The following is an 18,501-nucleotide window of genomic DNA, read 5'->3' on the forward strand; positions in this document are numbered from 1 at the left end:
TTGCTTGGGCCCACATAAGATCTTTTACCTTAATCGCAGCTACTATTTCTGGCGATAACCATTTCTCCTCTTCGTGACGTAATCTGACTTATAAAGAACGTGTGCTTTTTTCCATACAGTCACGGAGTGTGTGAACAAATGGTCGTAAAGATTAGTGGGATAGATTGCTCATAGCAGGAACTGCCAGTCACGCTTTGTGATGCATTCGTCAAAAAGCCTGGGATATCAACAAGGAAAATTTCCTTCTTCGTGCTAATGACCTTCAAATTTTTGCAGTTTTCTACGAAACGACAGCACACGAAATAATGATCAGCAACCTTTGATTCAACAACCGTTGCCTGCGCGAAAATTTGGAGCATCGGACATTAATGTGGTCAATACAGGATTTAACCAACTTTCCAAATGAAATTCTTCGCAAGTTGCTTGACGTACAGCGGCTTATCATCCCCATTTCGATAGAAAATCGAGATAGTCGGCGATCTGAGGCAGAGTAGGGCCTAATGTATTAATGTTGATGTCGCCTATCACGCACACATTTGCATTGATAGAAAAGGATGACAAAACTGTATCGATCTCTGATAAGAATAAACGTATGTTGAAAGGTGGGGGTCGATAAACCCACAATATTGCCGCGAAACCTTAAAAATTGTATTTGTTGTTTTTTAACAGCCGGAATACGGGCTTATCACTCTGATTCTGGATCGCGTATCAGTTCTGTATTCTTTGTTTGTTAGCGCTCGATATCGCGAGTCGCACCTTTATCAGGCCACTCGTATGGCTTTCTACAATGTTCCAGCTTGTGCTGGTAGCTGTTTGCGACGCTATCTAGATTGTTCTGAGCCGCCTTTAAATAGAGCGTTGACGAGTGCGACGGGAATTCTTTGTTCGACGATCGACGAGCACGTTTGTTGCTATCGCCGCCGCCGAGATTCCTTAGTTCTATTGCGGGCGCACGTCAGCCCAATAACGAGTTAATTTCAGTACAATGAAGCCTGCGTCCTCTTTTGATGTCTACGGCCTTGTCACCACCACGTTACATCTGGTTTAGGTGCTGCCCTTGATCCTTCAAGCGAAGACCCCAGCCTTGTTCATGTTACCCTGGAGGACCAGCCAACAGGATACCGAATCAGTCGCCGGCTTCAAGGGCTCCAACCTGAACACGGTCTGCTGCCGAACCCCATTCGATCTCCAGCACCGGTTGTTTTCGTCCAACCCCGTGAGCCCCCTGATTCCATGGACGACCGGGTGAAGATGCGGGAAACTGGATGGACCTCTTGGAACGTGTGGCAGAATTCAACGGCTGGAACAACGCTGCGAACCTCGGGCAAGTTACTTTGTTCTTCAAGGACATGCCCGAGTTTGGTTCGAAAATCACGAGACTTCTTTCAAGGATTGGGAGATATTCAAAGCACAGTTTTGGATAGCCTTTGCAAGTTCTGTCTGGAAAGAAAAAGCTCAGGGCCTCCTCCAATCAAGAATTCAACTCCCTAATGAGCCTCTCCTGGCGTACGTTGAGGAGATGAAGCACCTCTTTCGCCGCGCTGACCATAACATGAACGAAGGTGACAGAGTGAAATTCTTAATGCGAGGCGTTAAAGAGTCCGGAACCAGTCCGGAGCACGCTGAAAACTGTGGGAGTATTTGAAAGTGAAACATCCACCATCTAGAAGACGTTGGACACCCGGAGGCGCCACTACGAGCGACCACTTCAACCAGACTACTCAAGCCACTACTCCAGCGCATCTGCAAGCGGAGAGAACCTTTGGTACCTGATCCGGGAGATCGTGCGAGAGACGCTCCCCCGATTGCTTCCATAATCGCAACAACCCCAGGTGGCGACGCTCGCGGACGTCGCCCGTTAAGAGGTCCACCAGGCATTGGGCGTTCTTAAAGCGACGACTGTGACAGTTCCAGCACAAGAGGCAACAACGATGAACTATGCTGCTGCATTACGTTGCCCTGCACCCCGACGTGATGACTTTCCAAGCCCTCGCTGATACCATCCTGTTCCTGAAAGCCGCCCCTTGGCCCTGTCGTGACGCTGGGACTAAGTCGACCCGGTCTTCACTTGGTAGCGTGCAGAGACTCCAGGTTGATGAAGGATTGAATCTTCGAAGATTGGTATAATATATACAAGCAGGTTTAATGGCACTTTGAGAAACCTTATTTACATAAAAAAGGGTATATCAGCAAAATGGCAAGCTTTAAGAGTTCATAGCGAGAAGCGTCTGGATGAGCCGTTTACCCAGGGCTCGGAGCGTCATTTCGTGCTCTGAAATGTCCCTAAAACCCCCTATGCCCAGCCCCTCTCTGAAGATGCTGACCAACCAGTTACAGGGCACGCCCCTCAGATATCGGCATCCAATCGAACACATCACTGCACTGATGGTCTGATGCACTGACTGGTCCGGTATTGTTCCGTCGGGCGTGGTCACTTGTTGGCGGGTAGAGCTTGGGAACGGCGTGGAGGTACATTTCTATTCTTCAGCAAAGATCCGATATGGTGGTTTCGGCAAGTGGATTTTCTTCTCAGAAACTCAAGTGTACGTGCGCGCCACGAATGCGGCTCCCAGCATTGTCTCTTTCCGGCAATTGCAACTTTTTCCTGTTTCCTGCATTCCCGGGAAATCCTCTAATGGCCGCATTCGTCATGCTCCTTTCTTCTCCTGTAAGTCAGCGGACGTGTCATTCCGATCGTCTCCTTTGGACAATAGGCATTCCTCACTTGACAATAGCGCCTCTCGACGGGAAGGGTGAACAGTTGAACAAAAGCACTTCCGGCTATTTCCCACAGGGCGACATTTTTTGTATTTTTCTTGACGTTCCCTTGACAGGGCCAATTTAGCAGTTTCAGGGTCTCGACAAAGCAAAGCAGGGTCACACAAATAGATTCATGGAAACAGGCTCACTTAGAGCCCTTGCACCAACAGCACATATCAATACCATGCCCACAGGCGAACAATAGGGCACGCAAGCGCGGACCATGCACGGTCACAACAGCCCCCGCCCGCCAAGCCTACTAACGACCCCCAAGTCCCAGGAAGTGCAACGCCTGGAGGACAGTGAGCAACCGGCAGTTATGCTTCCACTGCGGTGAGGTCGGCCACATTCTGCGCCATACCCGTACCGATGAATCGGTTTCCGCGGATTTGCAGTCGACGCTCCACGACCACGCCCAGGTGAATGACCGCAAGAAATTGACAACTATCTGCGTAGCGGTGAGATTGCGCCTCCAAGCCGTCGGAGCATGGCTCCATCGCCGTACAGGGCCCGCTTTGCGTCGTTAGGCCGTAACTACGATGAGAGTGTGCGCGGAAGGTCTCCAAGCCCGCGCAGGGGAACTAAACAAAGCAACCTTTGGGGATGAGGTTGCTTCATGGCGAAAACACGAAGATCCTCCCTCGCTGACGATGAGTGAAGACGACGCAGCCCTTAAATCGCCGATCCACAAGGCGACAACGTCGACGAGATCACGACCAGGCTTCAAATTGACATCACCGCCCAGTGACATTACGACGGTGCGCCCCGGCTGCGACTTCAGCACAAGACGAAGCAGAGATCGAACACCGAAGCCAACGTGCAATACTAGGACGCGAACAAGATACCTTGAGGTTGCTGCCGACGGACGCATGCTTACCGCCCTAGTGGACACCGGTGCCGACTACTCTGTCATCAGTGGAGCTTTCGCCGCCTAGCTCAAGAAAATGACGACCACTTGGGACGGCTCGCTAAACCGCACCGCTGGTAGTAGCCTTATTATGCCATCGGGACGATTAACCGCAAGGGTTACTGTAAAGTGATGTACCTACCCAACCAGCTTCGTCGTCCTACAGCACTGCTCCCGCGACGTGATTTTGGGCATGGATTTTCTGGAAGAACATCGAGCGATCATCGACCTCCGACCCAAACTCACCAAGCTGTCGACCGACAAAGCCATACCTGCTACGAGAACTTCGACGCATCACGTCGCTCTCAACGTCCTCGACGGAGAATTGACCGTACCGCCCCGATCAAGCGTCATAGTTCCTGTGGTTGCAACAGAAGTCGAAATCACAGAAGGGGTTGTCGAAGGAAACACTCAGTTGTTACTGGACAGATAACTTGGCATCGCAAGAGGCATCGTCCGTTTCCGTCAAGGATAAGCTGATGTGCTCGTCACGAACTTCACCGACGAATACCGGCACCTAAACAAGGGCATGACGATTGCTTTCCTTGACGAGCTAGGGGACACCCGAGAAGTCTTCGCGCTTCCCAGCCAACTTGAAGACGATGCACCCAACCGAGCCACAGAGCCCAATTTCGACATTAATCCAGCGCTCCCCCGAGACAGAGAAGACCGGATTCGTACTTTTTTTGAAAACTACAGCGAGTGCTTTTTCTTAGCGTCGAAGGTGGGGCAAACTCCGTTGGCAAAGCATCTCATCATCATGGACGAAAACACTCGACCGCTACGTCAAAGCTCCTACCGTGTATCGCCGCGAGAACGCAAGGCCATAAGCGCTCAAGTTGAGGAAGTGCTGCTTGATGACGTGATCCAGCCATCCAACAGCCCCTGGGCGGCACCAGTCGTTTTAGTGAAAAAGAAAGACGGCACATTTTGCTTCTGCGTTAATTACCGCCGCTTGAATAGCATAACTAAGAAGGATGTCTACCCACTTCCCCGCATCGGCGATACACTGGACCGGCTCTGTAATGCAAGGTAGGGTATTTCTCATCGATGGACCTTAAGAGCGGATATTGGCAAACTGAGGTCGACGAAAGAGATCGCGAGAAGACCGCATTCATCACACCGGACGGCCTTTTCGAGTTCAAGGTAATGCCATTTGGCCAGTGCTCCGCTCCAGCGACGTTTCTACGAGTAATGCCCACTGTGCTGGCGGGCTTGAAGTGGCAGATTTGTCTGGTATGCTTGGATGATGTCGTTGTCTTCTTGTCAAACTTTGAAGACCTCCCTGAAACGGCTCCAGACAGTGTTGGAAGCCACCAAATCATCGGGACTAACGTTAAAAACAGAGAAGTGCCACTTCTCCTATGAGAAAGTGCGGTTCCTAGGTCACATCGTTAGCAAGGATGGTGTTCGGCCAGACGCGGAGAAAGCAGCCGAAATCGCACAATTTTCACCGCCTGCTGACAAGAAAGCCGTGCGCAGGTTCTTGGGCTGTGCGCTTATTATCCACGATTCGGCAGAACGTTTTCGCGCATCGCCAAACAGTTGACGCAGCTTACGAAGGCTGATGTACACCCTCCCACGTTTTTAATCTGAACGCACGAGCGTTGACCGCCTAGTCGATAAGCGCCATACGACGGAACACAGCTGCGAAATGAGTGAGAATACGCGCGTGCGCGCAGTGAGCACTCCGGTGCAGCTGTCCTTAGCCAGGCTGTTACGAGAACCGGATCAAACCCCACCTGCTTTTTGTGCGTTTACGCATTTCCTGCTGTTTTCTGCATGCCGCTGGGAAAATATTAGAAAAGGCCACATGGTACCGCCTGCTTTCCTGTATGAGAAGGTGTGAACTAATAAGCAAAGTAATCCCACAGCAGAAAGAAACAAAATGCTGATATGCATGTAGTATAATCAGCGGGCGTATATCGCATTCCATCCAGCGCTACCAATTGACCGCTTATTTATAAATTGATGGAAGCGTTCATAAAAGAAGAATGAGGACGATAACGGTGCTCAAAAGAAGCAGGGGTGAGGTTCCGTTCCCAGAACAGCCTGGAAGGGACAGCTGCACCGGAGTGCTCCTTGCGCGCACACGCGTAATCTCGCTCATTTCGCCGCTGTGCTCCATCATACGGCACTTATCGACTAGACGGTCGATGCTCGTGCGTTCAGGATAAAAAAGTGGGAGGGTGCACCTTTTAAATGGGAAGCGCCGCAAGGAACAGCCTTCGACAAACTTAAGCGCCGCCTGCAGTCCCCTCCTGTCCTTGGTCACTTTGATGAAAATGCCGAGACCGAAATTCACACCGACGCAAGCAGTTTGGGCCTAGGAGCCGTTCTCGTCAAGAAGAGCGCCGGACTGGAGAAGGTAATCGCCTACGCCAGCAGGTCCTTCACTAAAGCCGACGTCAATTACTCGGCGACCAAGAAGGAGTGCCTCGCGATCATCTGGGCCATTTCTAAGTTCAGTTCATACCTATACGGTCGACCATTCATGGTGGTAAGCGACCACCACGCGCTCTGCTAGCTGGCTGATTTGAAAGACCCCTCGGCCGCCTTGCCCGATGGAGCCTAAGACTTCAAGAATTTGATGTTACAGTAGTCTATAGGTCGGGCCCCAAGCATATAGACGCTGACTGCTTATCCCGCGCTCCTGTCGACGTTCCTCCGAAGGACGATGACGACGATGCCTTTCTGGGACCAGTAAGCGCCAGCAGCTTTGCACAAGAGCAATCGGATCCTCAGCTGAAAGACCTAGCAGATTACTTGGAAGGCAAGACCTCTTTTCCTCCTGCTGTGTTAAGGCGTCAGTTATCGTCGTTCGCCGTAAACAATGACGTGATCGTAAAGAAGAACTTCACTCCAAACAAGACAGTGCATCTTCGTGCCGTGCCTAAAAACCTCAGAGAGGAAATTCTTCATGCGTTGCACGACGAGCCAACAGCAGAGTATATCGGTTTTGCGCGCACGTTGCATCGAATCCAGGAAAAGTACTACTGGCGGCGACTGCCTGCCGACGTTGCCAATTACGTAAAAACGTGCCGTGAGTGCCAGCGACGCAAGACGCCACCGATCAGGCCAGCTGGGCTAATGAACCCGATACCGCCCCCAACCTTGCCCTTTGAACAAATTGGGATGGATCTTTTCGGCCCCTTTCCATCTTCATCTGAGGGTAACAAGTGGATAATTGTGGCCACCGACTACCTTACCCGATGCGCTGAAGCAAAAGCACTGCCCAATGGTACTGCGGCCGAAGTCGGAGTTTTTTGTCGAACAAATTGTCTTGTGACACGGCTCCCCGAAGTTCTCATCACTGACAGGGAACGGCATTTACGGCAGAGCTGACGCAAGCCATCCTAGAATACAGTCATCAAGTTATCGACGAACTACTGCGTACCATTCCTAGACCAATGGCCTTACGGAGCGCTTCAACAAAACGATTGCGGACATGATCGCCATGTACGTCGACGCTGAACACAAGGCCTGGGACGCCATCTTGCCGTACGTGATCTTCGCGTATAACACGGCAGTCCAGGAGACGACCAGAGCGACCCCGTTTAAGCTTGTGTATGGCAGGGAGCCCACGGCGACGCTCGACACAACGCTGCCGCACGTAACCAACGAGGACAACCTTGACGTCACCGCCTACCTGCAGTGCAGACCAAGTGTGGGTTTGGACACCAATTCGCCGTCGCGGTCTAAGTGAAAAGTTATTGCGTCGATATTTTGGGCCGTAAAAAATCATTCGCCTCGTCGGAACACTGGACTACGAAGTCTCAAGAATTTTCGCGCTACGATATACACAGATACACAAGAAAGCGGGAACCACGTACAGAGGACAAGCTCTTGTCCTGTGTACGTGGTTCCTGCTTTCTTGTGTCTGTGTATATCGTAGCGCGAAAATTCTTGAGATGGTAAATCAACTAGCCCCTATTGCTCCTTTGCTTGCACTATGAAGTCATTCCCGACGGAACGTCAACATCAGAACGGCGACGCGTACGCCCAGAAATTATACATGTACGACTGAAGCCATATTACGTGCGTTAGAGAATCTGTGGTGTTTAAACTTTGTTGTGTTTATGTTTAAGGTGCTTTTATTTTGGAACATCGAGGCGATGTTTTTTAAGGGGTGTGTAATGCCACGAAACATTCAAAATTGTATTTGTTTTTTAACTGCCGCCGGCATACGGCCTTATCACTCTGATTCTGGATCGAGTATCAGTTCTGTATTCTTTGTTTGTTAATGCTCGATATCCCGAGCCGCTCCTTTATCTGTTTCGTTATAGCGCAAGATGTACCGAGATCTGTCTCGAAGATTCCGGCTACTCGTGTGTCTTTCTACAATATTCGAGCTTGTGCTGGTAGCCGTTTGCGACATTACCTAGATTGTTCGGAGCAGCCTTTAAATTGAGCGTTGACGAGTGCGACGGGCATTCTTTGTTCGACGATCGACGAGCACGTTTGTTGCTATCGGCGCCGCCGAGGTTGCTCAGTTCTTTTGCGGGCGCAGGTCAGCCCAATAAAGGGTTAATTTCCGTAACATTAAGTATGTGTCTTCTTTTGGTGTCTACGGCCTTGTCACCACCACGTGACGATATAACTACTGACATATTAGATGATTAGCGTAGCCATAGACGACTTCAGCTTACGAAAAAGGAAGTAGTATTTACGGTACAGACCATGTATCTTTCACAAAAACATCCACGCCCCCTTCCGCTCTGTGCGAGTGTATGAAAACGAATGCTAACCTAAAATAGAATATGAAGTAATAGCGTCCGCAGAAACTTTAATTTCTGTTAAAGCAATGACATCGCAAATAAACTGGAAAGAAGATGTTAGAGCGCAGATATGATTCCAATGTTTTCGGATACTACTGATAATAACCTGTGTAGCAATGAAAGTAGCAGTGTTAGCACTGAAAACGTTATGAACTTCGGAAAAGCTACCGAACGAGGATGTGCCTGCAACGTTCATGTGTACACGAGGTTATCAAGGTCGACCGGAGTGTCGATGCGAACGAGAGGGGAGCCTTGAGCCTTTTTAGCTGACACCTTTCTGTTGCGCGCCCACAAGAACTTGTAATCCTTATCTTTCGCCCCTTTTTCGAGCCTTAAAAAACAGGTCCTGAGTGGCGCGCGTGAGATTATCACTGAAAAAGAGAGGTGGGTTTAGATCCACGTCCTCAAACACAAGGTCTGGGTGACCACGGCGAGCAACCAGCCACTTTTGCCTGACTGCAACAGTTTGCGTTTGAACAAATAGCAGGAATGCAATCCTTGCGAGCTGATAATCTGTATGCGACAGAAATCTCCGAAGGGTGAAAATCTATCTTTAGGTTTTCAGCGACTTCACCAAGAACAGATATGAGGTTCTCGTTACTCTCAGCGGGAAAGCTATGAGTTTCAAAACTTCACCTTCTGGTGTACTGATCAAGGGCTTCATTTTCTGTAGTCACGTGGTGAATATCTGAGCACTGGGCGCGAAGCTGGCCAATTTCTTATTTGTTCTCGGACACCGCAGAGAGTACGAAATCGCATCTGGAGGACAGAAAATCTATGGACTTTTGCAATTCTCCCATGGTCTCAGCAATTTTTTCTGCTGTGGTTTTAAAGGCCACGCTTCTTCTACCTTAACCACTCGTGTTGCTAACGGTGTTGTGAGAATTCTTTGCACACGGCGGAGTATTTATCGATTTGCACTCCCACAGGCTTCTCCATCTTTGTAATGTGAATTGTAATGTGTAAGGTGCAGCAGTGGCGTAGAGGTAGAGCATCCGCTTCGCATGAAAGAGGACCGTGGTTCGAATCTCCGTACCGCGCAATTCTCCACTGGATTAAAAGAAAAAAATATCCGCGTGTCGATGGAATTGCCTCAAAACAGGTTGGAGGTACGAACTGATGCCGGAGAACACCTCCGGCAAAGCACTCCCTCACCAGGACGGGAGTTGACTACCCTGGTGCCATAATTGGCCCCAACCTCCCTTGAACAGTCCTAAAAAACTGGTCGTTACTCGTCTGCGGCTGCGGAGCAACTGGCCATGGCGGCGGTCAGACCTGTGACGCAGCGGTGTGTGCTGAGAATTTCTTGCTCCGAGAACAGGCAGCCATTAGAAAACTGACCCTAGCAACGTTTATTGCTAGAAACCTACCTGGTGAGGCTACCCTAGTGTTGCTGTTAGAGGAACTAGAGGGTGTGCAATGGGATATCATAGGGCTTAGTAAGGTGAGGAGGCCAAATGAGGCATTACTGTACTGAAGCGCGGGCATGTACTGTGTTATCGAAGATAACCGATGGTCTCTAAGAGTAACCAATTGGATTCGAAGGAAGGTAAGCTTAGCAGGGGGCGGCATAAAATTAGGTGTTTAGATAAGATTAAGAAATTTGTGGAGATCAAGTGGATGCAGCTAGCACAGGACAGGATAAATTGGAGGAAAATAGGAGATGCCTTTGCCCTGCAGTTTATATCGTCCAGCTGATGATGATGATGAATGTGTTCTGAATGGTAAACTTAGTATTTATTGAATGAAAGTATAAGCAGCAGTGAACAGTTGTAATTGTAGTAATTTTTGTTCTTTAAGGCTAATGTTTGAACCCTTCTTTGGCTACCACTTAAAAGTAATATAGACCGGGTATTAGAAACCGGGTAACCGATCCTCGAAGAACTTTCGTCTACAGTCCGGGTATTAAAGACCTGGTATCCGCTCCGTTAAGAACGTCCGACAATTCTGCGGGACAGATCAAACATTAGAGCACTTTGTTGTAGCCTTCTTTCCTTCTTTTTGATCGAAAGCATGAGCCGCAGTTGCGACAGACGAAAACACTGTCCCATTCCTTCGCATACCTGTAGTGTATCCGTATTTCGTATGTATTTTTATGTAATTTGCGCTCAAATACCTCAGCATATTTCCTCCAGGAAAGCAGTATCTGTCACCTCGTACGTAAACATTTTAGAATTCCCTACAGGACTTCCATGTTTACATTTCCCTATGTGCAGTTTATATTCAGGAAGCCACTGTTTTTCGCCCTGGCTATATATGTGATTGTATAATTTGGTACACGTATAAAGCAATTCTGTGATACATTAATTTGGATGTTCTGAAAGCCTCGGTCTGGCGATGATAAGCTTTTATAGTCCGGAGGCTTGAGTGAATGTACAGGTGCGGATAGAAGTAAACGGAGCACCCAGCCGAAGAAACAAAACTTAATGGCAGCGCCGCCTAGACGAGCCAGCCAAAAGCAGAAAATCGCCACGCGCATCTGCCCCTCTAGGCCTCAGGTCATCCTCATAAATAAAGGTTTATGAATGAATGAATGCATCTGCCCGCCCCCTGCTGGCGCGACCCTCCCTTTACTCTGCATGCCTTGTTACTGTCTTGGCTTCATTGTCGCGATAATGATGATCATGATCGGATGGTCGCGCTCTTCTAAACGAGCGGGCATATTAGATGCACGGACCGCTGCCTTGATACATCATAGTCTGCTGAGGCGGCGCTTATTCAGCTGCTTCGTTTAGAAAGTGGTATATGCATTTCCGCTACAGATGGCTCACGTGTTTTGAACATTTTTTGGCTCCACCACTCATTTGTATCTCGCTGCCGACCTTCTCGAAATACGTTAGGTACCACAGAAAATTGGGATCGTTCAATATGGGGGACCAGTGGTCTATATTAGGGGGTGCACCCTTAAACATGGAGGGCACTACTGAGCTGGTCAATGTCTAAATTGACTGGATACTAAATTTGAAGTTCGGACAATGCCGAACTTTCAGTGTGGCCACATCATTTTAGCAGTCATCACTGAGCTAGCATGGCTAAGAAATAATGTACCGATTAGTATTTGTCGATTAACTCCTTAGCGATCTTATTTTTATCCTGACACCTTCTGCGGAAATGTTCTATATACAGGTACTTTCCGCCCCATGGTTTTATTAACGTTCAAGCATTTGCAGTAACTCTAATAACCGAGCCCGAATCTGCACCGGCACGTTGAGTTCTAGCACGTTTCGTCGGCAGCGAGAGAAAAATGAATCACGACAGCAACAAAAATTCGAAACACAAGGCACGCTGCCATCAGCGGCGTAAATGCCTCTACTGCTGTCAGGCTGTCAGAGTAAAGCAGCTTAAATGTAGCGCAGCCCACGCGGGCTCTGCTATCAAGCAGCGGTCCGCGCACCTTAAATGCCCGCTCGCCATAGAGCGCTCGTTTAGTATAGCGCGACCATCCGATCGCTATTTTCGTTATCGCGATGACGCCGGGAAAGTTACAAGGCATGCGGAGCAAAGGGATGGTCACGCCGGGGGGCGTTGTGCAGATGCTCGCCACGATTTCCTGCTTTCAGCCGGCTCGGCTTGGCGGCGCGGACCCTCAGTTTTTTCTTCGGCTGGGCGCTCCGTTTACTTCTGTCCGCACCTGTACCTCAAAATGACGCGTCAGTGCCGCCGTAAACGCTTTTCTCAGGTGTGTGATCTTTTTCCTGCGCTGTGAAGAAATTCGATCTGCTTAACGGGACATGACAGGGTCGTTCGTAGTATTGCTCTTTCATACTTCTGTGAATAATATACAAGTCTGTGACTTTACTCCCAAAATTTTAGTGCCTAGCGCATGGCGCTTATGACAAAACAACGCGATAAAAATCGAAATCGGGAAGCTCCTCCCACAGAGAGCGACCGCCATTTTGAAATGCTTGTGTGACGTCACAAAAGAAAAGATTGAGGAGCGTCGTCTGCAATGAAGACTGCGAAATAAAGGGAACGTCATTTTTTTTCTGGACGAATGACACAGTGGTCGTCCCGCTTTCAGAAGTGCTTGAGAACATATTACTGCAACGAAAGAACGATAAAGAGTAAGGTATGTTTTCTTCTGCATAGTTAAGGCACGGTCACAGTCAGTGGGCTGCGCAGTTAGGTTCCTTATCTTAACGATGCACTGATCTGTCGCATATTAAACCGGTGACGACGCCAGCACGGCCAACGGTCGCCTATCGCCGTAGTGTGAGGTTTCGGCCCCACGACGCTGACGAAACTGATCAGCGAACTGTCGCCCGACTTGTTTCTATCTCATCGGAGACGGAGCGAGAACTTTACGCCTGATTTAACGGCCTGAACAGCTGCGCACGTCTTTAGCGCAACCGTGTTAGAACCAGGAAAACAAGCAGCTGCACTTAATATGGTAACACTTCTCATCAGCAATGACGATGGCCAGGAATTTAAGTCGCCGCCGAACTGCGGGCTCTTTCGCGACGCGTAGGACTAGGGCGGGTACGCAGGTTTCGGGTCTGCAATTTCGGCGATTACGGAGCGTGCATTCACGAGCTTTAGCGATTGCGCGTGGCTACCGAGTACACTTCTGGTTATAGTGACCCCAAATCGACGACTGCTTGCATCACAAAGCACGTAGTACACATTGAGTGGGAAGCTTCGATATGACCCTGTATGGCAAGCAATATTGAGGACAGCTGATGGCACCGCTTGTGGGTATCAGGCGAGGCAGATAACACAGCACAGATCTATAGTTTGCAAACAACTAACGGTACGAATGGTGGGAAAATAACATTATTTTTGGCATTGCTAGCTCAGCGTGCATTTATGCTGTTTCGGCAGATCGGCGCATTTCTGCAAGAATTGACGGCTCACATACTAAATAGTAAATGGTGTTCATTTACGTTGCAGCACTCACGAGTCATTTGCTGGAGAAGCACTAGAAAAACACAAGGTTAGGCTCCGGATCGGTCGCACCCACGCGCGTTCAGCTCAGCGGGGGAGGGGGGGGGGGTGCGAGGCGGAACAGGCGGCGGCTGAGATGCTCTTGTTCGGTGCAAGCAGTGATGCGCATTCGAATCACTGGGTTTTGCGACGATGGGTCTGAAGTGGCTTCGGCGGCGCATGCTTCCATGCGCAAGCTTTACCAGACGAAAATAATTAAGTTTGCGCACAGTATCTCAAGAGGTGCCGCTTGGTTCAAACGTTTTGTCTGCTCCTCTAATGCCTGAAGGTGTACCCTCGCGTCAACGTATGCTTGTTTAGGTTTTGTCCTTGGTTTTTGTATTGAAAGAACGATGGGTAATCAACAACAAAATAAAAAACGCAATGAACAATACAAAGCCACCCCCTCACCCTTTCACGGTGGACACAACGGAAGGAAACATTGGACGTCGATTTTTATATTATCACGTGTTGGTGACAATGCCGTTGACAACAAATGCGGAGACTTGATCTTCACAGGAATCGAATCTTTATTGGCTGACTTGCGCTTGCAAAAGAACTAAGCAATCGGCGGCGGCGATAGTTTGAAGTACTCACGAGGGCGGCGTCTCCTCGAATTTGGCAGCAACGGCAGCCACCAGCTAGCACGACGAGTGAAACCTGCTCTGTATATTTACAGCGTCTTGTGCCCTGTGGACTGAAGTTCCTGGCTGTCTAGACTAGTACCTGCTGTGCTGTGACTGGAACCGGCACACGCCCAAACGTATCCGAAGCGGTACCATGACCACCGGAAAAAGCGAATCGCCCCCTTCATCAACGACACCAGCGACAACTGAGGGTCAAGCAAAAACAGCGCGGAGCGTCTCCTCGCATTTGGCAGCAGCGGGAGCCACTGGCCAGCACGACGAGTGAAACCTGGGCCCGCTTGCACAAACGATCTTAAGACTGTCTTAGCTAAGTCCAGACTTAACTGCAGTCTTAAAGATAGGCCGTTAGCATGGCTGCTTAAGACTGGAGCCAAGACTGGGCTTCAGTCTTGACTTGAATAAGTCGCTTGCAAGATTACGACTCTAGTGCCGTCTTAGTTAAGACACAAGGACGGCAGGTACCTAAGTAGCGAAACAGGGGAAAGCAGGGACATGCTGGCCCCGTCCCTGCTTTGAGATGTAAACATTGCCATTCTTGCGTTGTGCTAGATCCGTGCCGTTGCTTTTTTGCGACTTAAGATTGTGTCATGAGGTAAAATGACTAACGTGGTTGCTGAGGATGTTCGTGGAAGCTACTCTGGTCAACACGGGCCGAGCCGAAGTGAGCAACGAAGATTGCAGTCGGGTGTTTTGCTGTTTGGCCTGTGCGCTCACTAGTTCGTTTTTTCCTCTGTCAGCATTCGTTCTCCAGCAGTCTATTTCTCTGCAACTGTTGAAATCACTGGTTCTGCGTTTCGGCATCCGGCTGCAAGCGTACGAAGCATTTGGGCCCCTTTCGCGGCGCAGTAAGGCAGCCAAGCACATCGTTAACCAGTGAGCGTTCAGTGAAAAGAAAGAATAAAATAGAATGTGCGATAAAATCGTCCTTGTGACTAAGTGCGTCTCCGGTGATGGCCGAAGAGCTTCCGCGTCCAACGCGCATGCTGTGATGTGTAATTTTATTCGACGTATGTGTGTGTGCGCGCTTATGTGTGCGTGCTGTGCACCGTGTGCATACGTCTCGTTGCAAAGTGATGAGTTGTGCGCGTGATCACGCCTGTGTCACGTCTGTGGTCGTCGGTGGCTTTAATGCAATGCTGTGTTCTCTACATGCCTCCATTTTACTGTCTCCGTACTGTAAACGACCGGTGATCAGCACAAACTTTCGTCCTTGGGTCGTGTTTGTGTTCACAAAGCATTTGGGCTGCGATTGGCGTGAATTGCAGTAACATTCGCGCTGCAATTAACGCACAAATGGCAAGAAAGGTTTTATGAAGTTGGATGTGAGGAAAAATCGGGAAGAGACACGCACAGACCACGTTTTCACTAGTTGCTGCTATCGCAGCATTTTATTTTATTCCTTTATTTTTGCAATGTGCGCCACAGATGTGCTACCATTTTTCCCCCCGCTTTAGTACAGATATGTTCTTTGTATGAAGATTGGGAAAGACTCAACCTTGCTATTATCTTTGTTTTTGCTGGCCGTATTTTTACCTTTTGACATAATAGGAATTGCGGTATGGTGTGTTGCACTGCAGAAAACAGTCTAGTTTGATAGCTAACAAGGGGTATATTCATTACCTGTGTTGCTTGATGTTGATTAAATATAGTAAGCTTGACAGACAGGACTTTTTGCGTGGCACATGTCTTCAAAAATCGGAACAGCTGTCAGACGATTTGGTAGTGTTCCACATTTGTGAACAGGGCATACACATGCATACACATAACAGCGCATGCACATAAAACATCAAGTGCTTAAGCGACTCTTACTAAGCGGTGTCAATGACAGGACTTGTTGCCGCTTGGCTGGAATACCAAGCACTCATGCATCAATTGTAGTCGTAACAAGTCATTGCTAGACATTTGGTCATTACAAGTCATTTTATTCATTTCTAATCAATTGCAATTACAGGTCGTCGGTACACATGTGGGTCATCACAAGTCATAACCTCTAATAATCAATACCACTATCATTTTTCCTTTCACCTGTTCTCATATGACAGACACTTCCCGGTGACCGGTCCGCTGCTCACCTACTGAAAATTAACAAATCGACTATGTCTTCATTCAAGCACCCATTTAGTGCTGTCTGTACATCCTCTGCCCATACGTTTTGAGAACATGATTTTTTTTGTTTGCAGGATTTAGCATGTCAAGTTTTAAGCAATGTCATAGTCGGGATGTGCACAAGCTTACTATGCCTTTTTTTTAACATACACTGAGATTGCCCAGTGCACGGCCAGCTTTGTGCTTAGTCACCATCGAAACGCAGACACCAAGGCAGAATCGAAGTAGGGTTCTCCAAATCTAACAGTCAAGTTCCATAAACTGGGCCACTGCGTTGTGCTGAGACAACATTAGTACCCATAGGCCGCCGAGCTGCAAGCTGTGATGTGAATAATGTAATTTAGGGCCTAGGAACAACACAAAGGCTTGGTAATGAGAAATTATTGAGGCTGAAAACAAGGCAACTAACGAAGGAAACAGTTTATTTTGCAAGAGGAAATTACTGAGAAAAATTATTCTTGAAAAAAACAACAAAAAAAAACTCATAAGCAACAGGCATGCAAATGCTTGCTGGGCACTGGCCTTATTAGACAGTGACCAACTAGCATGAGTCTCTTGCTGCTGGCTGAAAACATTTTGCATGCACTTGCACAATGACATCGGCAAAGATGTTCATAGAACGGCTGAAAAAAGGAAACATGCAGTAGACTGAAATCAGTGACCCCCCCCAACAGTCTTAATAATAACTGTCAGCATTTCCAAACAAGGACCACTGAATAGGAATGTTGCATGTTTATGTAATTTTATTTAATATTTAATGTATTTAATAAAAATTGCATTGTAATATTCTAAATGTTACACAGCTACCTCTTGAAAAATTCAGTGCACTATGCATCACATTGTGAAATACAAAACAGCAATTTAATAAGAATAATATTATAATATGCTTTATTTTTCCTTTGATACAAGGAAAGGAGCAGCCACTAAAAAGCTGCTTCGAAGAGCAGCTTGACGCCCCAGCTGCCCCTGTATGTGATGGCATTTAACAGCAGAGAAGTCACGCTTACACAATGAATAAATAATGAATGGAGAAATAATTAGATTACAAAAAAGCACAAGGTAAATTAGGAAAAAATACATAAAAATAATACAGACATGCTGCACAATAGAACACTTAATTTAAAAATATGTATTCATAGAACATTTTACGGATTAATTTAATGGGAAGAAGAGAGAAATCTTGACCACAATAAGGGAATTATTGATTTAATATGGTAGAAAGCCTGAAGCGAAGCATCTGCTTGACATAGTTCGTCCGGTATGCTGTAACGTGTTAATGCTCCGGGTTACGGGTGTCGTATGTGTGTGTTGTCTTGAAGTGCTGCTATGAGTGTTAGTGTGTTGTCCTTTTTATTGATGTCTTGTTTATATAATCACAAAAGCCTGTAAGTATACAAAGATGTTACTTTACCCATTTTTAGCTGCTTAAATATTGGTCCTGTATGTTCTAGGTAAGAAGCTTTAGCAATATTTCTTATTGTACGTTTTTCTGCTGTTGTTGTTGCCCATACTAGCAAGGAGTAGTTCAGAACTGATGAAAAGAGTGAATTATAAAGCATAATGTTAATGGTAAGTGGAAATACTGGGAAATGTCGGCGTAGAGAACCTATTGTGTGTGGTAGTTTGTTGACTAAATATTCTATGTGAACTTCCCATGTCATGTGCCCTGAGAAGTACACGCCTAACGTTTTCACAGAGCAATTTCTGTTTTAGTGCCACTGAGTGTATTGATAAAGCTCGATTGCTTTATTTGTGGGATGGAAGAGAACTGCTTTTGTTTTATTGTCAGTGAGTTTTAGACTGTTTTGACACGCTCAGTGTTCAGTTTTTTTTCCAAGGTTATGTTAGCCCGACTGGATAGCTCTATGCCCGAGTGACAGAGAAAAACAGACTTGTATCATCAGCGTAAATGTGTTTTGCACATGAATCTATGGAAACAAGATCATTACTGTAGAGAATAAAAAGAAGGGGGCCTAAAAGACTGCTTTACGGTATTTCTCTGTATACCATATTGGTGGGCATGTCCCCCCCCCCCTTTTTTTTCCCTGAAGTTTCATTTAAACCCAGCCAAACACCCCATTAAAATTGTAGCATCCCATCTACTTTCAAATAATAGGTTAACCATTGTCAATATGAGCTGCTAGTGCACATGCAGTTAAAGAATCACAGTGTTCGGATATTAGCGAGGATAAAGAACATACTTTCATTAACGGTATTTAACGTCCCTTATGAAATCAGGTACGAAGGAGAGTGCATAAATATGTCAACAACCATTTATTGGTGCTGGGTGTTGTGACCGTGACCTACTTTGTCTGCTGTAATCATTAAAGGTATTGAAAACCTCTGCCTGGAGGCTGAAAACCACTGAAAACCTCATGCC

The sequence above is a fragment of the Amblyomma maculatum genome, chromosome 7 (genome assembly GCF_055883805.1).
Source record: "Amblyomma maculatum isolate TAMU_Amacu chromosome 7, ASM5588380v1, whole genome shotgun sequence".
NCBI lineage: Eukaryota > Metazoa > Arthropoda > Arachnida > Ixodida > Ixodidae > Amblyomma > Amblyomma maculatum.